The 26,104-nt window shown below is 37.9% G+C and overlaps 1 long non-coding RNA gene across 2 annotated transcripts; it reads left to right on the top strand.

Moving 5' to 3' along the window:
* The first annotated feature begins 2,001 nt into the window (after window positions 1-2,001).
* Window positions 2,002-25,120, top strand: LOC135443108 (uncharacterized). Of its 2 annotated transcripts, XR_010438821.1 has the most exons (4): window positions 2,025-2,134; window positions 16,690-16,769; window positions 23,260-23,403; window positions 25,011-25,120. It is a non-coding gene; the product is annotated as an uncharacterized LOC135443108 (long non-coding RNA). The 2 variants fall into 2 exon arrangements; XR_010438820.1 differs by lacking the exons at window positions 23,260-23,403; window positions 25,011-25,120 and adding an exon at window positions 17,733-18,078 and having other exon boundaries at window positions 2,002-2,134.
* Window positions 25,121-26,104: the final 984 nt, after the last annotated feature.

Below are 26,104 nucleotides of genomic sequence, written 5' to 3'. Positions count from 1 at the left end.
TAAGGATAATGATCACCAGAATATTTTTCTTCAAAGGCTTTTTTTTTTTTTTGCTAGCTTTGCCAGCATTTTTTATTCAATCCCACTTTTATTTATTAATAAAAAAACATTAGTTTACAGAAATAAGTAAAGACAGCTGAAGATAATAATTGTTGAAAGGATATACTGGTGACATAAAAGTATTTTTTCCAGAAAAATAATGAAAGAGAAATTAGATTGATGAGGGTTTGCAGGTAAGCTTGCTGCCTCTTGAAATGCTATATTCTTTTCTTTGCCAATAGTGCTGACTGTTTGGTTGATTCTGAAGGGAAGATGTGATTAAAATGTGCAAGAACTCATGTCTGACTACCTTCCCAATTCCAGAGAAGAAAACAGAAGAAATGAAAAGAATAGGGACCAAAGCTACAGACTAGATAGTTTTAAATAATCTCACATGTTTAATACATGGAAGAAATATTTTGTAGATGGTGTAACCTACTGGTTTTGTGTTGCCTTTTTTTTTGTTGTTTGTTTTTATTTGCTTTTAATTACAACAAACTCAAATACCACCAAATCTTGGACAATAACAAACCTATGTCACAAAACTGTTTCTTTTACAAACAGTTTTGAATGCAAGACCTTGAGTATTTAATAGGATCCTCATAATAAGGCCTTGGAATTCTTTGTAAAATGCATCCTTGATCACAGAATGAGTTGCATTGGAAGGGACCCACAAGGATCATCAAGTCCTACTCCTGGCCCAAGATAGCAGCATCCCCAAGAGTCACACCATGTGCCTGAGAGTGATGTCCAAATGCTTGTTGAGCTCTGTCAGGCTGGTGCTGTGACCACTTCCCTGGGGAGCCTGTTCAGTGCCCAGCCACCCTCTGGGTGAGAAACGTTTTCTTAATATCCAACCTTAACCTCCCCTGACGCAACTTCAGACCATGAAGAAAAGCAACAAGCTAAGAAAGGATAAATGTGTGGGTAACAGTTATCAGAGCAAGTAGAGCCATATTTGGCCAGGTGAACTTCTCATTAGATACTTTATGTAACTTAGCAAGTAGATACAAAGATATTGCAGCTGTTAATAGCTTCTGGCTGTACCTGCACGTTTCGTGTGAGCTGCATGACCCCAGAATGCTTTGAAACCTTGAAATTGTACGTCTCTGTTACAAGCTGCAGTAGGATTGAGTGGGCCTCAGAAGATGTTCATTTTGCTGACCTCCACGATAAGATGCATTCTGAGGGCAAATCAGTCCCAGTATCCTGCAGCACATCCCTGAAGGAAGCTAATGTGCTCTCAAAAATACACGGGGTATCTCTGCTAGATGCACTAGCCGTGTTGCTGTAGAGCTGACCCTTGAGTAGGCTTTTGCAGGGAAGTGCTGTGAAGAAGTGACTAATTCAGCTTGAGTCTGAGATTTAGGCTATTTCTACACAGTTGTTGAGATGTTATCAGTTAGCTGACAATTTATTCTCTCCAAGCTATAAATAAAGAAGTAATTTTGAAGTTCAGAGTTTCTTAAACCTTGATTCCTCACACCATGTTTTTTCTGCATTCCATTTTATCTGTCTGTTCAATAATGTCCTCTTCTGTAATGTTATTGTTCTGTGCTTTGCTTGTTCTCTTTGCTGTAGCTATGTCCAACAAACCCCTTGCCATGACAGTTCACATTAGTGTTAAAAACTGACTTCCAATAACCTGAGGTTTTAAAACCCACTGTTTATTACAAAAGTTCCTGCCTAGCTTATAATTCAGAGATCAATTTCCCAGTAGTGTTATGGATATTCCAGAAGACAAAAAAGAAGGTCTATCCATAGAGCTAATGTGTAGGTTACAATTTGTGGTAATTGGGAGTGTGGCTGTGGCTGAGCCTCATCCCTAATGGGCTACAACTGTGAAAAGCAGGTGAGCAGCATTGAAAGCAAGGAGCCATGGAGTGCCCAGGGACACTGACCTATCACCAAAGGGAACAGAGGGCAAACAGGTGCAATACATGAACATGAAGGTATAAAAGGTTGCAGCCTTCTGAAGTGGTGTTATGCTGTATGGCAGGTCCTTAAAGCCTTCTGAAATTGTATAGCGATGCTCAGTCTTTTATCGCTGTCTCAACTGTGGTGTATGCTGCAACACTGTTGGACACCAAAATCAGTAAGAAAACAAAATTGTATGTCTGAATGTATATGGATGTTGATAGTATTTCCCTGATATGGCCTGCTTAAAACTCTCATACTCCTTTGCTATCACAACAAAAGAAAACACTGTGATCAGCATGATGACGGAGTTCTGTTGCAAAATATTTATTTATTTTTGAGGAGCAGCTGTTCCTTTTTAAATAAAAATCTGTATCAATAGAACACATTTTAGGATTATGATAAGCAAACAACCCTGAGAATTAATTTTTTTCCTCTAGTAATTCGCAGGTTGAATGTTTGCTCATTCAAGCTGTGTGTCTTTGTCTGCCATTGGTTACCTAGTGAAGGGCTGAATGTAGTCAGTGTGTGTCATGCCTACCCAGTGTAGAACATGTGTGTCCCTGTGAAAAACACCTCTGTTCTGGACAGAGCTCTGCCCAGTTCAGACAAGGTGCACTGCAAGCTACACAGCTACTGAATATGGTGCATGGCAGTTCATCCTTTAAGAAGATAAATTTTGAACTCTGTTCCAAATCTTTATGTTTTCATTATGTTTCTAATTGACTCTTGCTATCTCAAAGCCCAATCTCTTAAATGTCCTTTTTACTATTTAGGCAATTTTGCTGCTTGGTATTAGATATCTATAATTGAAAGAGCTGACATGTATATGCTTGCTGGAGTTGCACAAATGAAAGGAATTCAACATTTTAAAACCATTCAGCAGTGATAAAATTGGATAGATCTACAATAAGCTATGATATGTATAGATTTCATGTTTCAGACTTCATGCTGGTGCTCTTTTATTGCTAAGATGTTTATACCTATATAGCTATCATTTTAGAAAACACCTCTTGAATTGTATAAGCTCTTGGGCAGGAAAGCTAATCTGGCAGAAAGAATGAAAATATTTGTATCAATATCTATATTTATAAAATTTTTACTGTTGGAACTGAGAAGCTTTCACATTTGTTTATGTTGGAGAGCTGTAAAAAATTTCTCTCTCCTGAGAGAGGGAAATAGTACGAGGTTGTTACTGCCCTTCGCAGAAACACTGCAGGGAAATACTTCTAATACTTCTTGACTCAAGCTCTAAAAGCAGTTTTGTACAAATAGGCAGTCTGGTCATGTATCTCCAGTAAATTAAAATCCCAGAAAAATGCTAGAAAATAGAAAATGCATAGAAAGTGTGTAGTGCACACTTCAGTGTGTCCTTACTTATAATTTTTTTATGATCTGAGGTAATCCAAGTGAATTTCAGATAAGGGTATATGAAATGAGATGAATTAAGGTCTGCTCTTGGAAGCTGTTATTCATCAATCAATTAACTGGGAAAATTTTTAAAAATTCTCATTGTCCTGCTTCTGCTATTCTGAATTAAAGTGTGACACCCAGGCAGTTAAATTTTCTCCTTGAAATATATACCTTGATACAGTGCTTGAACATCCGTATGCTTTCTGAGGTAAGCAGATGTGGCCGCTTCTGCAGTGTGAAGTAAGGAAACATGCTATGTCTATTCTCCTGGAAAAATACAACATGCCCTTACATAGACAGTAGTTTTAAAGTAAGATTGAACATATTTGGATGAATGAAAAACAGCTGCATTTTCTTAAAAGGCAATATGGTCTTCCTTTTGTAATTGGTGCTGTATCATACATTTATAGCTGTTTATTTTTTTTAATGTGAAATGAATCTTTAATTTCTGGCTTACAGTGAGTAACACAGTGATTTAAGCACAAAGTCTAAAATGCCATATTATTTCAGACTGGGCTGAATTATTAGGGGACATTTCTAGATTAATAACTAAAGAGTCCTGCACAGTAGAGAATGCTTTTTCATGGTCATGTTTTAATGCTCTATCAAAATATTGTGATATATTTTGCTATGTTTAGCTGCTTGAGTCAAACACTAGAGGAAGATCTTAGAGTTTATTTTTAGTAAGTCATATGTTTTAGAACATCTCTATATGCATTTCAATTTAGAAATAGTAATGTATAAATATTTAACCCAAAGTAATTTTAAATGTGCCTTTTATTCTTTTCTTGGTGATACCATCATAGTCTATGATCAAAGAGTAAATTTCAGCATGCTAAAGGTTGTTCTATCAGCATAAAATACTGCTTTATCAGGCACAGTCTTTTTGGATGTCCCTGATGGTTGACACAGTTCAAGTGAGATAAGATCTATAAAGACAGTGATGGATTCAAGTAAAGCTCATCAGTTCTCAAATCTGCTTATTTTATCTGTTTATTTTTGTATTATACATGCAACCTGAGTACAATGTTTTAAAAATGTAGTTTCCTAGGAAGTAAATAAAGTCGTGAGAGCTAGTAATTAAAATTGGCTTGTTTGAAAGGAATTCTGTTTAACATAGTTTCAGTCTTGCTTAAGTGAGTACCTAAATATAAGGTATTTTCCAACCAAGCTGGAAAAGACAGATTTATTGGACTAACAGCTGCTACCACTACTGATAAGTGCTCAGCATCTGACTTCTCTAGCTGCTGTTAAAGCACATACAATTCCTTAGGCTGGGAAAGTAAATAAAAATAACTGAGTGCAGTGTGAAACCAGGGAAAGAACATGGGTTGCAGGGAGCTCTCAAAGACCACACATAAGCTAATCTGCATGCATGTGGCTTTGCTGTTAATTGCAGCCTCAGTATCTGTGTAAATAGCTTGTTAGAAAGCCAGGTTGGTGTTGTAAGCATGGAGTCTTCTGATAGTATTGTCCAGTACATGGTGCAGAAATATGTCAGCAACAATAATTGCAGAGAGACACACCTTCCCCTTCAAATATTAAATGGAAAACAAAACTAGAAAAAAACTAGAAAAAAAAAAAAAACAGGTGGTCTGGGGAGACTTAAAAAAAATTTAATGGTGGATTTCCAGACAAAATTAGCTACACAAACAAGGAAGCAGTTAAAAATGTAATTGAGCATGTGCACAAAGGAATAAAGATGAGAAAATGACAGTAAAGGTTTTCTTTGCTATCTTTCTGAAAAAAGATGGAAGAGAAGCAAATAAGATGCTGTTGTGTCTGAAACACTGGGAAGACTGATAAAAGTGCTTGTTGAGTAATGTGACCCCACAGAAGGAGATCATGTATAAGAGGCTGTTGTGCATCTTGTTATTTTCTACTCAAACCCAAGCAGAAGAGGAAATTATAACACAAGCTGAGAAGTCTTCTAGCCCCAGAAACTCTGGAAACATTAAAGATTCCTTGTTAATGACATATTTGTATATGGCAGACAAGTTTCTTATGAGAAAGACTGTCAGGAAACATATATCCTGTGCAGCAGCAATATTTTCACTAACCACAACCACGGCATTCTCCTGGGAAAGTATCAAAGTTTGCTACTAGGAAAGGCTGCTAGGAAAAAAGCCCAAACCAATCAACTGGCTTACAATAAAGAAAGTGATGAACTAGGAGACATTGAGGCTGATACTGTGGTTTAGGGCTGATGTCAGAAAGCAGCACAAAAAAAAAACCAAACAAGTGCCCACTCTGTGGACAGGTATAAGGACTGGAAATAGTTCTTATCCTGAAGCTGAAACTAACATCATAGTGGTCAGCAACAGTGTGAGTAATGAAAGGAGCCTCTTGAAGTGATTGCTGTGTATGTGGTCCCCAAACTAATATATGTGTGTGTATATGTATTCGTGTCAAAGAATGTTTGAAGATCTGTTATTAGACTGGCAACCAATTACATTCCAGCTGCCTTGTAATTCCAGCTGATAGCTGGGCCTGAAAAGTGGTTAGATTTAGGAAGAATGCTTGCAAAGTGATCAAAGGTAGTAAACCTTCCTGAAGTCAGTGAAGTGAGTACATATTGTCCATGAAAACCCACCCTCCTCCAATGACAAGTTATTTTTTAGAGTTTCCAGTAACCCAAATGGGACTGCACCTCCCACTGTTGAACAGCGATGGAGTCCTTGATGGAAAAGAGAAATGAAAATTGTCTAGCAGCACGCAAATATATTTCAAGGAAAAGGACACCTACAGTGCAGGGTTGTTTTAGAAGTATATTCCCATGTTTACTGTATGAGACAATGAAATGTTTTTAAGCTCCCCATAGAAAGGAATTGGCAAACCAACTACCACACTGTGTACAATAAGTATTTACAGCAGGCTACAGTGGTAATGTAGTTCCACAAGAAATGAGGGAGGTAATATTCAGAAAATATCAGAACCTGTACGGAAGTAACACTAAAAATAAATCATTAGCCTTATCCAAAGACTGTGGTTATAGGATCTGTTTAAGGATAAAAATACCATTTTAGGCGAAGTGAAGTACATGTTTTGATATAATAAGGCAAGGCAATTGCCTTTACCGTTAGCATTGGGCTGACTGCAAGTAGCTTGAAGTATCTGTCTGTCTTTGAAGGAATTCTAATGTTAATTGAAACATGCACAAGAAAAATCTTAAGAGCAGGACTGATGACATTCTTGAAGGTAAATGAGGCATCAAGGAACAAGCAACACATAATATGAAGGTGCAACAAATTATGAGGGAATATTGTGGAAAGTATATCAATGAAAACCTGGTCAAGGAGAAGGCAAGAAGAATGTGAGCTCTGTAGATTTCTAGGGAATAATTTTCAGGCTGAGATGCTATTAGGAATATGGAAGATTGATGAATGTGAGGGGGGGCAATAAGGATGAATAGCTGTTTCCTAGATGCTGCATGCTCTTATATCAAAGCCTTTGATGCAGGTTTTGATATGTAGCAGTCCAATGTGAGAAGAACTGTGTGTCTAAGGACAAACATTTGAAGAATAAAAGTAGTATAGCCAAAGTATTTGCCCAAAGTACTTGTTCTGCTGAAAGGCAAGGATGCTGTGGTTACTAAATGTATTAGCTTGCAGAAGTTGTTAGCATCCAGAGACACAAAAAATTTGCTTTAAGAGGAGTTGTGGACCAAGCTGTTTGCAAACAAAGGTTTTCACCAGCTCACCTGTATGTGCCAGCGCTGTGAACATCCCAGCACAAAAACTGCATTCCAAGTTGGGTGTTGTCTAGACTGCAGAACTATGTAGTGTGGAGCAAGAGTCACTGTTAGTAGCTGACACTGAACTGGCTTTCCTGAACACAAATGCACACATCTCTGAGATGGATTCCAGCAATGGACTATTGTGTTGTATTTGCTTCTTTGCTTGAGATGTGTATGTGCTCTCTCTCTCAAAATAATTCTATACTCTAAGTGGGGATTAAGGAATGAAAGAGTTTGTAACTTGGCATTGACCAGATTGTGAGGATCACATGAAACTATTTCTTACATGATATGATGGGTGTGCTGTGTGGTGGGGACCTTTTTTACTAGAGAATTGAGTCATAATCATAGGAGTTGGCATGAAATGGACAGCAGTTCATACATGAAATGTGAGACATCACTAGGTCTGTTCAAAGAGCTGCCTGCTTGGCAGACATGAATATCTAATTTAGGGCATGAATATTACTGGATGATGAATTCAGAGACAATATGTGATAGAGTTTTTACCCATCTGAGTTCTGGCAGAAGGTGAGAATAGATTTTACGTCTGGTAACAGTCACCCATAAGACAAGACACGCATTTCTGGGAAGTGCCTGATGAAGGACATACAGGCAAGAGCTCTGCCTAGGGAGCAAAACACCCCAGGGGTGTTTTGCAAAGTATGTGTTTGGCCTGAGATTACTGTACTCACACAGTAGTCCACACTGAGCTACAGCTGGATTTAACTAAATTGGCATCAACAGGACTTGGAGCACAAGGGCACCTTCTTCATGGGTAGCACAAAATGATGGTACAGCACAGTTGGTGTGCTGTACAGACAGGCAGGAGACTGTTGATTTAATGCAAAACAGAAAGGAAGGCAGACAGGAAAAGATCCTAACAGATAAGCAAGAGATAAAGGAATGCAAAGCTAAACACAGAACAGTGAAATGGGTGAGTGAAGGTCTTCTTGCTGTGCCCAGATGGTCAGGTTTGGATTCATGCAAAACAATGGCATAAGGCAGTACATAATGCAAAACAATGGCATAATACAAGATATGGTGGGATCCTAAATATTTGTGTAACAAATAAAATTGAAAAAAACCCAGGGTTTTGGAGCAAATCTTAGGAAAAAGCTGTGTTGACATAGGAGAGACAGAATAAATTAGAGCAAAATAGAGAGAACACCATGGTGCAGAATGCAAAGAGCTATTGTTTGGAGCCTACACTCCAACAGTAGCTGATAAAGTAAGAAAAGATTAACAGACAGTGAAAAAAATTTTTAGACCTGCTTGTTCAGCCTGAGAAATCCTAAATGATCAGCAGCTATATTCAGAGAAAAGACTATACTCTTACTGTGGCCTTCCTATTGAAAATACCTACATACACAAGGGGGAAAAAAAGAAAATATCCTGAAACAAATCAAATGTATTATAGATATCTTACATGAAACAATAGTAACCTTCCATTTGGATTATTCATTCAATTTGGTCACTTAATTTCACTTAGGCCAGAAATGAAACAGGAGATAGAGAATAGTAATGAGAACGATCAGAGGCATGGATAGAGTTCCATACATGCAGAGATTAAAAAGATTAGGGTATTTACGTAACAGCAGAGATGAATAAGAGGTGAAATGAAAGAGGTGTATAAATTATTAATGGTTTAAAGAAGGTCAAGGAGGTGCACTGATTTAACTGTCTCAGAACTCAAGAACAAAGGGTTCATAATAAAATCACAGCCTTTCAGTTTTAAACTGATAGCAGAAAATCCTTTTTACACAAATGTGGCATCACTCCCTCAAGATCTGAGGCAGTGAACCTCGTGGCATTAATAAAAGGGGCAGAAAACAAATGAGCAACATTTTTTGAGAATTGGGTTGATCATCCAATAACATTTGATCTGAATATTTAAGAACCCTTAACATATTGATCCTTACAAAATGCTTCTAATGCAGAAAAATATTATCACGCCACTTAATCGAGTGAACGGAATTGGCACTGTGGCAACACTAGATGGTTTGCCTTAGACCATAGACAGAATCTTATGTACAGCAAAACTGAATTTTAGATTGGTACTTTAGTATGTGGACAATCTTTATTTTTGCCATAATTTATTTATGTTGATGATGCACAGTTGTTCTGATACAGCTGGCTGCACATCTTCCTATGAAAGCACTTGGGTCATGTGTCACAGTGCTTCCCACAGCCTCGTGTCCAGCACCTAATGGACTGGAGGATTTGCACTTAAGTTTGATTAGTCCTTGTGGATCTGGGCTTACTGAACATGCCCAAATCAATGAGGTTGGGTATACTTGCAGGAAGTGGTGCTTCCCTGAAGCAATGGAAATGTTCCTGATTCTTCATGCAGCATATGTTTGTCCGAATCTATCAAGGAAAGCTTTGGCTGTTTTTCAATGCCACCTCCAGAATCATTGATATATCCCAGTCCCTGCTGTTTGCTTTCACAGAAGCCTTTCACTGACATTTTCTCATTTTTCTCTGACTAGCATGTGCTGGGCTGATGGAAAAGAAGACTGGGCATAGTGCTCTTCAGGTGGCTGGCAGCTCCCTCCTCTCTTGTGCCTCAGGAAAAATAAGAGAACAGAGTAGACAGACTTGATCACTTTTCACAAGTCATATATAGTCCATGTTTCTAGATGAGTATTGCCAGTTGACAGTGATGTTGAGTGTATGACAACAGTAATATAGCTTGTGTTAGAAATATTCAAAGAATGGCTATTATCTGGGATCTAAGTTCTCAGGTTGTAATCTAACTTGTACCTACCAGAGGTGAGGAAGGAACTTTATGCATCAGCATAGTATCAAGCAGCTCCTTATTAAGGAATGAAATTTAAACTGTTGCATGAATTATCTGCCCATGGCTACTATGGAGGATAACAGACTTTAACAAACGGTTCCTTTGATTGAATGCAAAAAGACTAAAGTATAAACCAGTAAAAATGCAGCAGTGAGCTATTTGGAAATTAATGGTTCTTCCCTTGAGTGTAAAATGGTACAATGCACCCTTTACAGTGACATGAAACACAAACCATGCAAACAGAGTAATTTTGTTAATATATATTCTATGTCTGTATTCTTGGTTCTGCATGAACGTGCAAATATAAATGCAAAGCTTTTCTGAAAAAGCCTGTTAGGATATCTGTGCTCTACTGAGACAAAAAAAAAACCCACCTCAAAAATCCCAAAACCCTGAAAAAAAGCAGCAAAGCAAAATCACAACACAAGATTTTTGCTTCTAGTTCAGAACTGTCACTTTGCTTCCAATAGAGACAGACTAACAAAGGTTCCCAATTCAGCCCAAGGAACAGGGTTTGGCCAAGATCTGCAACTTTAGGTTCTGAACTCTGCTCTTACACCAACCATGGTCTTGCTTCCTAGTAGTCTCTTTTCCTAGTGGCCTCTCTCCACTTGATCTTCTTTTTATTTAATGGCAGTACAGAATTTCTGTGGACACAGAGAACCATGTGTGCCAAATAATGACACACATGGTTCTCTGTGTCCACAGAAAATACCTCAAAAATTCATCCTGATTTTGCCTTCCTTCTTGTCACAGGCTGGAGGGGGTCTATTCAGCTGGATGTCTGAAATTGCATCACATGCAGTGGGAGTGTGTGCTGTACTTGTACATTTATCCTCAGAGAAATTGTGGTGCAAGAGAAGAAGGATATTCTGTTTTTCTAGTAAATCTGTGCCTCATAGCCAAGATAGATCCTTTTCTTCAGTTATTTTTCACTATTAATTTCCTAAATTTCTGGCAAACCCACTTGCAATTAGGTCGTCATGTAAATAGTGTTTTAGTCCAAGCTCTTGTTTCCATTACTCCTGTCCTCAGATCATTCAAATTTTAATCTGCAGTGAATTAATTTTGTTTTGTATTGACCATGCTTCTTTGAGTCATCATACCACTTACTTATACACCATAATCGTGGAAGAAAATTTTAAAACAACTCACCCCAGAACTGATGATTAAGTACCATTAAGCCCCTTCCATTGTCAAAATGCCCCTTTTAAACTGTCAGCTAACCAACAGTCTATTTCCATTTTTCCATTCCATCTACCAGTTCCTCTTTTACCTCTTTCTTCTCTAGCATTATTTATTAATTTCCCACAAATTTCCCAAAAAACAGCTGTATCAGCTGTTTTACTGTAGGCTGGACAGATGATGTCTAAGAATTTTCTTTTAATGTCAGTTCTCTTTAAAAGATGGAATGCTGGACTTATCCACCATTGAATTAATTTTGTATTTATTTCTGTCTTATCAGCGTCATCTATTTGAAAGCACTGTGTTCTACTGAGGTCCACACAGTGCAGTAACTGGATCACTTTTTCTGTTTCACTGCTCCATAAACAGAAAAAATGCTGTTACCTGTTTGTATGACAACTTGAGACATTTATTAAAAGAATTTTTGTGTGAATGCGTGTTCTAAGGCTTTCAGAATAGCAGCTTGGAAATTGGTAGATGCTACAGAAAACCCCCTGAGTTTTATTTCTACCTCCTCTGTGGTCAGTACCATCCCACACTTGCGTTCCCAATATCCAGCTTTGCCTCTAGGACAAATTCAGTGCCATTTCTGTAGCCTGAGGAAGCATTAAATTAGTTTTGGATCTATTAATCTTGTTTTTCACCCTATGTCACGAATCTGGGAAGCTGCTAATCTTGGGGACTTTCAAGGCGGTTCCAAAGGATCCACCTCACTGGTGCATTGTCTCATCATATGGTAATTTTGGGAGCATTTCAGCCAGTTTCTTTGTAATTGAAGACTTGGAAGAAAATCTTTGCCCCAGGAATAACTTCCAATAATTTGAGCCAACACACTTTAGCTTTTTGTCAAAGCCTCTTTGGTGCTCAGTGCATATACATACATACATATATAAATAAAATTAAATCCTCAGTTCCTGTGAGTCTCAGCCAGAGGCCTCCTGATTTTTAATTTTTTTAAAAATAATTTGTTGGAATTTAAATAGTGAGGAGGTTTTTCAAAGACATGCCTAACCTACTTTTTTTAAAATCCATGTGTCCATGTCTACTGTCTTGAGCAAGGCTTTAGCTGCTAGCACACCTAAGCACTTTTGCTCATTCTTGTCTTGGCCTCTTCCACTGAGCTCTGAGTCAAACTTTCCTTCATGTCATTTTCTGTGGTATTCTACTGCTGAACTGTTGTCTGCGGTTTCTTGCGCTTTTTTAATGTTTCATTTCTGTCCTGTAAGTTCTTTGTGGTCTCAAATTGATGTATAGATAAGAGCAGCTTCCTGCATTGCTAAAAGGACTGAGCTGGGGGACGTGGCTTGTCATGGCAGGATTTTACCTCATCAGGCTCCAACTCTGCCTTTACTATTGTTCTAGTTTTATGAGTTCAATATTCCTATTAAAATAAGCAGCTCAAAGAAAGGTAAACCATCAGAATCTTAATGGACTTGGCTGCCTTTGCATTAGCTCTGTAGCACTGCTAGTACCTTGAATTCTGTCACCAGAATTGATGTGGACCACCTACCACTTTTCCTACCACCTGCAACATAGATACACATCTCTTGTTAGCAGAAGCAGATCACCTTAGCAGAAGAAACTGGATTGTTTCATTTGCTGGCCTGGAGTTCATATCTCTCAAAGAAACGTCATTCTTCACTGTGATTTAGCATTTCCCTGTGGTGCTGTGGTAAATGACAAGACCTGTTGGTGCACTGGCATGCATAGTGACATGGTGACCAAAATAATAATAATAATGTTGTGGGAAAAACTGCAGTGTTACAGAACATAAAGTGTTAAGTGTAAGGGGTACCTCATGGATCTGGGAAATGCCACAGCATGAAAACACAGATAAGATCTCCCCGAAAATAACTGAATTTCTTTTGTAGTCAGAGAGACTGACAGTTGTGAAGAAGATTAGATCTTAGATGATCAAATAGGCATTCATAGCAGGTGTACAAGCCTCATATTTGCCAACAGGAAGTCATGATATGCAGGTATTATACAGGAACAAACATTTCTTTTGGTGACTAATTACTGCAGGATTTGAAGTGAGTGTGGGTTTGTGTCCTATGAGCATAAATTCAGCATCTCAAGCAAGATTAGCCATCAGATCTTTTGGATTTTGCTTTAGAAGAGCAATGACCACTGATTGTGAGCAGAGATAAATGCCTGAACTACATTTCAAAGGTTTGTTTCAAAAGAAATCATAAGTCTGTAATGACTGCTTACTTGATAAATTTCCTGTTTCATTCTGAAAACAGATCCAGTGTTAACTGAGAGCATCTACGTGTTTTCGTTTTGGTTCAGATGATGCTGTTCTTTTTGTTTTTAGAGGTAGAGGGGGAAAAGAAAGAAAGAAATGTAGCTTTCAGCTGAAGTTTACACTGTTAAAGTTATTCTCATTTTGGGACCAATTCTTTATTGATGTGACTCATTAAGAGGACTCTTTTCACAAGTTGGGATTACTCACTCAAGTAAATGAACTAAAATGAAGGCATTATCTTTTAAGATTAAATGATAAAATTTATGAATTAGACACTTATAATAGAACCATTAACAATTTTTAATTACAGTACAGATACCAGCCATAGCAGTAGTACATGGTAATACCTACTCATTCTTTTGCCTGCTCTTTCACTGTGACATATCATCATGGAAGGATTATTTAAGTCCTATTTTTAGATTTAGAATTATGCAGACAGAGAGCAACCAAAACTGGAGGTGCTGTATTCACAGCTCACATGTTATTTCAGGTGGTTTGAGCAAAAAATAAACATAGTAAAAAATGATTATGTCTTGTTCTCAGAGGGGCAGTTTATGGGGCCCAGAGGGACTCAGGGTCAAATGCTGTGTGGTGTGCAGCCAGAGAACAGTCTCTGGACTTGTTAAATGACATTATAATCTTAACCATTCCAATTAGGTGCCAAAAAAGGATTTGGAGGCCTCTGCTGGATCTTTGACAATGAGAAAGTTATGACAGATTCAGTATATACTTTTCATGTCTGCAAGATTTGTTTGTCCATGTAGCCTACTCAAAAAACAGAGAGATCAGGTTTGGGACAATAGTTGACCAAATTAAGCACTGCTCCTAACTCTCCATCTACAAACTGTGTAATGCATACTGTGGCTGATTGATTAGTGCTCAATATGGATTCCTAGGCAGGCTCCTAAGTCCTCTTTGCGCACTGTTATCATGTTCCCTAAAGTGTTTGTCTTTCTGTCTGTCTCAGGTAACTGTTTTATTAAGAAGATATTGAAATCTTTCTGTGGAAGGACCCTAATGAAAAATAGTATAGGGAAAAATACCTCTGTAAGGATGCTCAAGAATTTGGGTAATGATTCTCTGATGAAACATTTTTTTGCAATAAAAGGGGTCACTTAGTAAAACTAGAACTTTCTGCAGAAACACACTCATTTTCATGAAGTGTCTGCTGGGTGAAAGCTTTCCAGGTGCAGAGACAAAGACTCAGCTCTCCCATCATCGGTTGATGGCACTTATCTGAGATATGAAAGACTAACAATTCAGGGACATAAGTTGGTTTAATTATCAGCTCTATAGAGCTGTAAGCTATAGTAAAAGCTCTATTACCTTAATTGGCAGGATGTTGATTGGGAGGTGCTTTTCCTTGCATGCTTCTCTTTCAGAATTCTGGCTTCTGAATATTGTGTAAATTAATGATGTTGTTACTTGTGCAGAAAAAATACTCACTTCTATGACATCTGAAGTAAAACACCTGATTTGTTCCTGTTTCTAAATACCAGCTATTTTAGCTCTGATACAGAAGTTGTTTCCTGTTTTCCATTTTCTCATATGATTTCTCTCTAGTAGATTGCGTGGGCTTTGAGTCTCAGATGATCCAAATTATTTTTCATTTGTGTTGAAATGAGAATATTCTTGCCTTGACATTATCAAAAAGCTCATAAAAAAAGAATGCATTGAGATATTAGTTTAAGGTTTTTCTCAAAATATAAGAAAGGTCTTGCTGTCATAGGATGGAAAGAAGTTGGAATTTTTATAATAAACTCCTCTTTTGTGTGCAAGATCTAAAAAACCCCTGCCATGGCCTTGTATAAATCAAGGTTGTAACATTTATTAATATCTTCTGAATATACATGGTCATTTTTTCTGTGGAGGTGTCTTGATATGATTTGCCTTGACATTGTTCTGCTGAGGAATAAATAAGAGAACTGAGAAAACACAGGATGATGGAGAATCCATACAGCATTTAGGACACACAAAGGAAATCATTTAGTGCTTCTAAAAATGCACCTTGAATTGCTGTTTATTTTTTAAGATACAAATTCACCTCTTCTAATATAGGAAAATTAAAAAATAAAATTATTCTCCCCTCCCATAGTTCCTGATACAGCCTTAACCAAGCTTCTCTGTTTGCAAATTTCTACATTGACAGCCTTTGTAGCTCTGTTTTCTAATTTCTTATTATCTGGGCATCAAAATATGTGCCTGGATCTGTTAAGATCCATGTAATTCCAACTGCAGTGCACTTCAGGATCTGTCTTTTTGGTTAGGTGAATGGCTAAAAATTATAAGAAAGGAATGTATGTGGGTGTGTTAATCTTCTACATGTGTTATTGAAATGAAGAATTGATATAACGATTAACAGACTGACTTTAGTGCAAATGAAAGTTTGGTAAAGCTTTTTAAAATACAGACCCTTTTGGCTTTGGTTTATGAGACCTGTCAAAACTTTACATTATCTTTCAAACAAATCAAAGCATTTTCCACTGAATCATTCTAATATTACTTAGCTTTTTGCAATACAAAGTAGCTACCAAAACACGTGATCTATAGGGCTAGAAAGAACTGTGTGTTCATCATTGATGGTAGGTAAAACCATTCAAGCAATAGCATCCAAGTTGTGCTGGGATATTCAGTGTTCAGGCTGTGCCAAGCATCTCTTATTTTTCCCACTGTGTTTTGGACTGGTAATTGGGAAAAAATGCACAATCACGTGGATCTAGTGTTGTTCTTGTTGCTTAGAAATACATGACATTTTGGAAATAACAGAATTGTGAATTTAAAGCTACTTCCACACAAATGTCACCTGAACAAGCAGCGCTTCTTCAGCAACAGATTGGATTCACACAAGTGCCATTAGATTTAGGAGTCACATTCAAATGAAATTAAAATTCTTTGATTGTTAAATAAACTACTAAATTCAGGGTAATGGTAACAGACAGGTTAATAACCAACATTAGATGTGCCTCATCCCTTATCCTATTTTAAAGATAAAAGCAGTGACTAATACCATATTAAGCAAAGGGTTTCACCTATCTTTTAAAATCTTTTTTTATTTCTTCTTTTTTTCTATGACATATCTCAGCATAATGCCAGTGGATTACTCTCTTATGGTTTCTCTTTAGAGAAGCTAGTCTAGGATGTTGCTGATTGTGTTGCAGTATTGCCCTGTGTGTAGATTACCCCATTATTGGAGATGTGGGATAGAATCTGATTACTTCTCACCTTGGGATGTAGTGCTATAGAATGGATCCAGTCCTGCACTGACTAAAAATTAGTGCATGCAAGCATTCACCTTCTTCCTCTCACTTCATTATCAGCCACATTTTTAAACTAGAATTTAATTTTATCCAGGTGATTCTGTTCTGCATTTCTTCAAAGAATTAAGTCTTTCTGCACAACCCTGTTCACACTTGTCTGCAGTACAAAAGCAGGTAAGAAAATGAAAAAAAAAATTCAAAACTTTACCTTTTTATTTGTTCCATATTGTATATGATATGCATTCCATTACTGAGGTACTGTATTGACAGATTTAAAACTAATTTTGTTTATCAATGTAAGGCACAAAGTGATCTATTTTCTGGATAGACAGTACTCCTCAATGTAATACAATCCAGCAAGCAAGGCATCTGACTCAGGAAAAATTTTCAGTTATGTTTTGAAAACAGTGGCCTAGCACAGTGACTCTGAGCTAAAAGTTAACCTTTGTGTGCCCTTTTTTATCTCTGAAATGAAAATGAAACTGTTTCCTTCTTTCCAGATAAATTATAATGCTTACATCTACATCAATATTTGTATGGCTTTCTGAGATTTTGAGAAATAAGTTGCCTGTGTTATTATTATTTTATTACTCTACCTTTTGAATTATGTAACTGTACTACTTTTTACCCGCTGAAAGATGGATTTTACTTTGAGATTTCATAATTGTCTCCTATGACGCTCCTGCTTTGAAAATTAACATCTTAAAAAAAAGGAGGAATTTAACTCTTATTCTAAAGATATTTAGAAGTTTTTGTATGTTCATGTAAAGAGGTGAGTAATTTGTATACATACCTAAATTTGAATATGAAGTTTGTCTGAAAGAAAGAAATGCACTGGGATAAAATATGTAATTAATATACAGTTTGAAGTTGCTCTTAATGACTTCTCATTTGATATATGGTTTCCATTGTTTTTAGCTAGTTCTGTGTCAGCAAAACTTTGCCTTTTTTGTTTTTTCCAAAGGACCCCTTGGTTCATTCATTAAACAAGATGATCCTGATCTGAGGTTTATTCAAAGCTAAGTAGCAATGGAGGCTGTTGTCTCTGAATGGTCTTTTATTGTGTCAACATTCCTTCTTTTTTTCTATTAGTGATTTTAGCTTTTCACGTCCTGCTCTTTTGTTTCTTTTTTCAAGGACTGTGGGGTACAGGACATTCCAATTACCAGCCCATAAGTCTCTGTTCTTTCAGACATCTCATAGACACATCCTCAAGGATACCTCAAAGAAGTGAATTTATAAAGAAAAAGGTTAACAAAGTTAAAAAGAAAGCATGATCTTGGTTGCTTCTGTTTTTCTTGCTCTCTCTTCCCAGTATTAAAGGCTGATTCCTGGACTAGTGTGTAAGAAGTAATGAATTACTGATTTCAGGGGCAATGAACTAAATGATAAATGCCAAATGTCTAACCTAGTCTCTATTACAAATGTTAACCACAGCACATTGGGAATATGGATGTGTAAATAAACAATAAAAGAGTGTGAGAGGAAATCATGACTCTGGTACACTTAAGAGCAGTAGATGCTGTATACCTTGACTTCCCAGAGATACTCACTGAGGAACTGAAGTATGGGCTACAGGAGCAGGCAATGAGGGGGATGGAAAACTGAGTGAACAGCTAAGCCCTGAGGGTTGTGATCTGTGGCACAAAATCTAGTTTGAGGACAGTAACAAGCAATGTGTCCCAATGATTGAAAAGGATCCAACACCCTCCCTTGAAGTGTTTATATTTTTCTCTTGACCTGCTGGCAGCTCACTAATTCAGCCCAAGGAAATGTTACTTTTTTTTTCCCCCTGCAAGGGCACACTGCTGGCTTATGTTGAACATGGGGATGATCAACCTCTTGCACCAACAAATGCTGGGGGCCACCCAGCTGGCAAGCAGCTTGGAAGAAAAAAAGGCCTGTGAGGGCTGATGGTATCCAAATTGAACATGAGCCAGCTATGTGCCCTTGCAGCAGAAAAGCTGCTTTATTGTTGGGATGCATTAGGCAGGTCAAGGGAGGTGATCCTTTGCTGAGGCCACACCCGAGAGTGCTGTGTCCAGTCCTGGGCTCCCCATTGCAAGAGACATGGAGAGAGTCCAAGGAAGTGCCATGAAAACTGTTGAGAAACAGGAGCATCTCTCCTGTGAGTAAAGGCTGAGAGAGCTGGGACTGTTCAGCTCAGAGAAGAGAAAGCTGAGGGGGATTGTGACGGTGTTCACAGGGGTTTTTGGTTGAGGGAAGAGACGAGAATCTTACTCCATGTTTCAGAAGGCTTGATTTATTATTTTATGATATATATTACATTAAAACTATATGAAAAGAATAGAAGAAGGGATTTCCTCAGAAGGCTAGCTAAGAATAGAATAAGAAGGAATGATAACAAAGGCTCTGTCTTGGACTCTCTGTCCGAGCCTGCTGGGCTGTGATTGGCCATTAATTAGAAATATCCAGCATGGACCAATCACAGATCCACCTGTTGCATTCCACAGCAGCAGATAACCATTGTTTACATTTTGTTCCTGAGGCCTCAGCTTCTCAGGAGGAAAAATCCTAAGGAAAGGATTTTCCATAAAAGATGTCTGCGACAGGGGGATCTCACCAGTGTATACAAATAATCACAGGAGAGAGCAAAGAGGACAGGTGCAAGCTCTTTCCAGTGGTACCCAGTGACAGGAACAGGCTGATGGGCACAAACTGAACTGCAGGAGTTTCCCTCTGGACATCAGAAACCGCTTTTTCCCAGTGAGGGTGACAGCACCAGCACAGGTTGCCCAGAGATGTTATGGAGTCTCACATGTTGGAGATATTCAAAAGCTGTCTGGATATGGGCCTGGGCAACAAACTGTAGGTAGCCCTATTTTGCTGGGGGCTTGGTTGAGATAATCTCCAGATGATCTCCCTCCCAATGTCAACTCTGATCATGGTTGAGTAAGTGTTTTTAAGGAAAATTAACATGCAGATTTAAAATGCATTGAAAAACGTAATATCTTTGATCTAGGGCAAATTCTCAACATAGTATAGGAAGATTTTAGGATATTCATTAGTGTGTGTGAGAAAATGCCGTTATATCTTGAAATGTCACAGAGTAAGTTTACCTCTAAATATGCTGTGACAAATACAATAAAAAAAATTCCAGACAGATGGATGTCAGAATTAGATATATTCTTGTGTAGAAAATGAGACTGCCCCCATGGAGACATTTTTGTAAAGAAAATTATAATAAAAATGTGAAAATAATTGAAAACCGAAATACAAATTCAATATACATTACTTCTATTATTGAAACTTCATGCCCTTTAACTCAAAAGAAGCTTTATAAAATATTATGCTGAACTGTTGCAAGAATGATGTTATTAAAAAGGACCATAGTAAAGGTGCTTGTGCATTAGGAATTGAATATTTTTTGTGGGAAATATGGACTGAGAATCACTAGTGATAATAATAGAGTGGACATGTAAAAGTACATTTGGACACCCCTGATATCTGAGCACAGTTATGCAGAATAGTTAATTCAAGCAGCACTGTTCTTATTACTAAAGTAGAACGCTTAAAAAATTCTAACTCTGCAGATAACAAAATTTATTCCGAAAGTACTCTTTGATGTATAATTAGGTAGATACCATTTTTTTTCCCTCTGTTAAGGTTCTTAAGATATGTTATCTTGAAGTTCAGCTGACTTTATAATGATTTATTGTAGCAAAAGAATTTATATAATGTAGAAATATTTTTACTGTGGTAAAAAGGTCTAAAACTAGTCTCTTTTGCTATCCACAATTCTCAGTGAAATCCTCCTCCTGAAGGGAAGTAAGAAATATAGGAATATATTGTTGACATATTCAGGAGAAGTCAGATGAAAGCCCTGGAAAAAAAATCTTGCATCTGTTTCCTAGAGGAACAGTAGAATTATATTTCTTCATAAGGGATATTCACAGCTATTTGGAATATCACCTTAGAGGATTCTTTCTGTTCTTGTGGCTTTGTTTTCCCTGATCCTGCCCGGGCAGTTTGCCTGCTAGTAAACTGTACCGAGTAAATCAGCTTGCTTCCCACGAGCCACTCTTGCACCAGTGCACCATCGTTGTCCAGGCCTGGATCCATGAGGTGTTGGAAGTTAGAAATTAAAATCTGATCCAGTCTCCTATTTTGCCTTCTGATTTTCCAGTAGGATTGCATGATTCTTCTCTGTAATGAATGCACGTCTGTGCACCTTCTAGAAACTTCCACAGAATCATGGAATTGTTAAGGTTGGAGGAGGACATTTCAGATCATCAGGTCCAGCTGATTAGCTCTGCTTGCCTTGCTTACCTCTGTTGAGTTTGTACCCTGGGTGAGGGTATGCTAAGCAAGCCCCTGTTGTATTTGTGGGGTTCTCCAGACAATGGAAGGAATGATGAATCTGAATTCATGTTCTCAGAAGGCTTATTTATTATTTCATGATACTATATCAAAGAATTCTATAGTAAACTATACAGAAAGGATACTAACAGAAGGCTAAAAAGATAATGAAAACTCGTGACTCTTTCCAGAGCCCCAACACAGGTTGGCCTCAATTGGCCGATGAGTGAAAACAACCCACAGCAAAAACCAATGGAACCTGTTGGATAAACAATCTCCAAACACATTCCACATGTGAGCACAACACAGGAGAAGAAAATGAGTTAAGAATTTGTTTTCCTTTTTCTCTGAGGCTTCTTGGCTTCCCAGGAGAAAAATCCCGGGCATAGGGATTTTCCCAGAAAATATGAATGCCACAAGCCCTCACTCCTTTCCCACCCATGTCACCTCTTGGTATGTCCTTTATACCTCCTGGTCCCATGTCAGGGCACCAGCTACCTGACTGTGCTGCACACCCCATAATTCCTTGAGGAATTATGAGGTATGTGCAATGGAATTTAAGGTTAGAATATAGGGACTATTCCTACTGCCGTGTGTTTATGCTAGAAAGGGGAGAAAGTGAGAGAAAGTCAGCCTGCACTTGAGTGCTGAGGTTTGGATTGCTCCCAGAGTGCCAGCTTGGATCATGGGATTGAGTTAAGCATCATGTAAATTTTGGAAGTTTTGTTGATCTTTTAGACACCCTGGCATCTGGTAGAACTAGAACTTCATTTGTTGCCTGTTGAGAAGCGACTTTCAGGTGAGGAGAATGGAATGGATGCACTCACAGCACATGTTTCAGAGGGAGCATGCTGCTCTTCTCTGTGCCATCTGGGATTTCCAAAATGTTGGATGGTTGGTGTTGAAGTACATGGAAATTGTACACAAGTCAAGGAAGGTCAGAGACAGAAATAAATGTGGCCAAGGTCCTCTTTTGCCAGAATGGGATGGTGCTTCTGAGTCAAGCAGATACAGAAAAAATTGTTATTCAGTCATCTGCCCTAAAAATGGGGCAAGATCCATGGAGCAGTTCCAGTCCTAAATAAATAGTTCTGCCTGTATGTCTTTGAAAATAAGAGACTGTACTTTGATTTCAAACTCTTCAAAGCATTTCTCTCTGCCTACCAGCACAGTTTCCTCCTTCAAATAGCACTACTTCATCACAGTCAGGAGTGGATCATCCTCGCAGGAGTGGTAAAGCCATGTGGTGAGAGATAGATGGTGTTAGTGATTTCAGCTGAAGGTTCCAGGCTCTGAAAATTCTGAAAAAACCCAATGATTATATGAAAATTATGAAAAATTGTATGATTATGTCTGGTTTGATATATGAATATGGGCTTAGGAAAGTAACTATATGGGCCAGTGCTAGAAAAAAGATTATTTATTCCTTTGTTTCCTAATGCTGTTATGTTTGAAGAAAGTTAGTTTAAAATAATCCCTTGAGAAATAAGATGTAGCTATTAAAAAGAGACATACAAGCAACCTAGCTTTGGTTTGCTCTTTTGTACAGCTTGTTCATTTTGATTGTATCTTGGTTTAAATCCTTGTCATTAAGTGCTCCTATACCTCACAGGCAGCATTTGATGTTTCCTTCTGAATGAATTGGATCCGTTCCAGTAGCAGATACTGTAATACTTATAATTTACTTTGACAGTGGATTATGTGGAACTGAATGTCCTAAGGCATGCAAGTAAATCACATCAGCCTCAGGTTCTCAGCCATTGTGACTCTTGCTCCTTTGATACTGATGCTATAGATTCCTTTGCTTGTTTGGTTTGACTTGTTTGCCTTTTCTTACCCCTTCCTTCCTTTACACTCCTACCCACTCACTGACTAATTTCTTCCTTGAGTTTTAGAATTCAGTGACACCTCAAGGAAAGTCAGAAATGGCTGAGTGCAGGAAAAAAAGTAAAGAGGAAGAGAGGTCCCCTTGCTGTGTTTGCAGGCAGCGCAGTCATGGTGCTGCTGATGAGAACTAGAAAGTGAAACTGTATGGAAACGTGGTTCTTCTTTATTGCTATTTTCCTTCTCACTACTGAAAGAATTAATTAGTTGAAGGAATCACATGGGACTCTTTATCTGGACATCTGTGCTTTTACCTCTTTTTTAATTCAGCATCAGGGCTTCTCAGTTCCTTGAGCCCCATGGAAGTTCACTTTTTTCACACTTGACAAGTATGCCCCTGCTGTGTCTCCTCATGTTCTCATTCAAGAATAAAAAGATGGGATGACTACATCCACTTATTAAAGCTCTTCTAACTTCTTCAGAAATCCTTTGATTCACCTTTTTTTTTTTTTTTTGACAGCCATGATTCTATGGATCCATTTTCACCTGCTGTTGATGAACATACTCCTCTTCATGGCTGTACCTGTGTTGTCGTGCTGGGCACGATTACATCAATTGCAAACTGGATTGAAAAAGTGCAGAGGCTGCCTTCAAAGGTTTTCAAGTATGTTAATATACTCCCTAATCCAGACTCCAGTTGTGTCAGTGATGCAGGAAAGTTCAAATGGAAGGAAGGGCCCTATTAGTTATGGGTCAAATGACAGAGGAAGAGCAGACAGTGAAGTACATCCTATGTTTACCTGAAGCCAACTGCTAGTCTCAGGTGTGCAGGAGCTGCAGTGCAGATAAATGTCTTTACTGGTGTCCTGGTTTCAAACATCTGCATAGGCATGAAGGACCCCTCTGATGTGTGTAAAACCCTGTTCTGTAGTGATTCCTGCCTGATCAGATGCTATGGTTCTATCATCCCTCTGGTCATTTTTAAGCTGATACTCCTGGAACTCCTCACACCTGTCTTTCAGGAAATAGTCTGATGGCCAGGCACCCTCAATGCCATCTGCACCAGCAGAGTAGGAATAGGTATCTTTCAGATTTTGTCCCTACACCGTGACATACCTGCCACTCCTACTGTCAGAGTCCTCAAGTGCCATGAACTGAGGGACATCCTCACAGCAGCCTTGCCACAGCATGTAAACACAAGGAACTGCAGTGTGTGGGAAGTGCCCTGGAGACAGTGCCACACAAAACTGCGCTGTTTTATTCACCCAGGATTAATTTGCAGCTGTGGCACGGGCCACAGTTGAGCTAATAATGACTGAAACAAAACCCCTGGTGTCTACTTGGGTAGACAGTCAATCAACAAACACAGGTTAGGGGAGGCTCAGTGCAGAGGTGACCAGATGAAACATAATAATAGATTATGATGAAACCTAAGCAGATGGCATGATCTCATGGTATCCTTTGATTTAAAACTTTACAAAGCCATGAAGTATCTCAGTCTGTTCCCTGCTGGGTGTCTGCCTTTTGCTTTTCACTTAATGCAGTGAAAATAGGAAAAGCATACAAGCTCTGTTGTGGAGCAACTTTTTTTTTTTTAAATGAATTAAATTCTATTAAGCTAATGGATGGAAACTGTAGATACAGTGTGAATTTTTAAGTACAGTGCGACTTCTCTCAATTTGCCCTGCAAATTTTCCAAGGGAAGTATGAATTGCTGAGAATAGCTAACTGCATCAGCAATAGCTTCAATAGCAGCTAAACTCAAAATGCTGAAGGCTCAGCCTTTATCACAGCACTGAGAAGGTTGCTTTATTTTAGAACCTGTGCCAGCACTCTAATCACAACAGCTCAGAATGACCTTTCACCATAACCAGCAGTTTACATCCTCTGCACCCACAAGGACGAGCTGAGAAACTTTTTAATGAAAATGAAGGATATTTGGAAGTTTGCCACTAGGATAGGAGAGGAGAAGAATTTATGGGCTGACTTCGGGGGAATACCTCCACAGTAAATTTCTTGGCAGTTCAAAACATTCTTTCATCCTATGAAGTAATTACTGAACATTAGCAATACATGTAAAATTATTTCTTTAGATTTTTTGGTACTTTTATAATGCCCCCTTTTTTACTATTGAAAAATGTTAAGAATTAAATAAACCTTGGTCTTCCTCATGTCTTACTGTAAGTTTTAGAAGGTGCAACTAAAATGAAAAATTGAAAAAATGCAGAAGGGGCTTTTTGTTAAGTGAGAGGAATTTCTGTTCTCTTTTAGATTTTTAGCCTCAGTCTTGTGAACTGCTCTGAATAAGCCACGTCCAATGTCAATGCTGAGTCTAACTGATCTCAAGTAGTCTCAACAGGCAGCATTTTCCTGGATCAAGGCCTTGTTTATTCCTGTGTGTGCTGAGATGTTTTGCTCTGAAATTTTAGTCTGATTCCCTAACCATTGGGATTCCTGTAATGGATGATATTCAGGCTATTACTTGTTTTATTTAGAAATCAAATTGGACATCTTGGACAGTAATATTTTTTCTGTGTATTTTGGCACTTAGAACCAAAGCAATAAACCTGATAAAACTGTTTTGAGATGTTCCTGCTTCAAAACATGTAGAGAAATTCTCTTTTATATAGTTTGATCTTAAAAGAGACTGACAGCAAACCCTTTGATACTGATTTGCAGAATCATGAACAATTTACTGGTTTTGTTACTTTAAGCTGGTTTTTTTCGAGTCTTAAATATGCTTCTTTTAATATGTATTGGTTTTAAAGGAGCATTATAATTCAGTCTAATTAGCTGTAGTACTTGAATCTGTGGAGCAAAAGGTTTAACATTTTCCATTTGGATTTTTGAAGCTGTAGAAATACTTCATTTCTTCCAAGGATAATAACTGTTTCTGAGTTACCTCAGAGTACTTCCTCAGGTAGGACTAAATTTCAGCTATGAGTAAATCAGATATTTATAATAGTTTTGCATATGAAAATATTTCCACTTTTGGGTCATTTGTAGATGCAAAAAACTACTGGAGTTAAAAACTTGGCTACAAATGGAAGTGTTAGTTTTGGCCTGTATGATGAGAATGTTAAAAAGTATTTAACTCTAGAGACTATTTTAAAATAGAAAAAGTTTATACCAGAGTTGTGGTATTCTGATTTAAGAATATGCTGATTTAATTTAAACATATTCCTAATGAGTTTAAGGCAAATAAAAACAATCCTGCTTTAAATGTAGTGGACTGAACTGAGTCACATGCAGTAATTTATAATGCACACTTAATCAAACTGGTGCTACATTTTATAGACATCTCTGTAGGTTTTCATTTAGGTGAAGAAAATTGGCACCAGTACCACTTGGTTTATGCCAGCACA

This window comes from Zonotrichia leucophrys, chromosome 2 (assembly GCF_028769735.1).
Source record: "Zonotrichia leucophrys gambelii isolate GWCS_2022_RI chromosome 2, RI_Zleu_2.0, whole genome shotgun sequence".
NCBI lineage: Eukaryota > Metazoa > Chordata > Aves > Passeriformes > Passerellidae > Zonotrichia > Zonotrichia leucophrys.
This window is presented reverse-complemented; position numbering and strand designations above follow the sequence as displayed.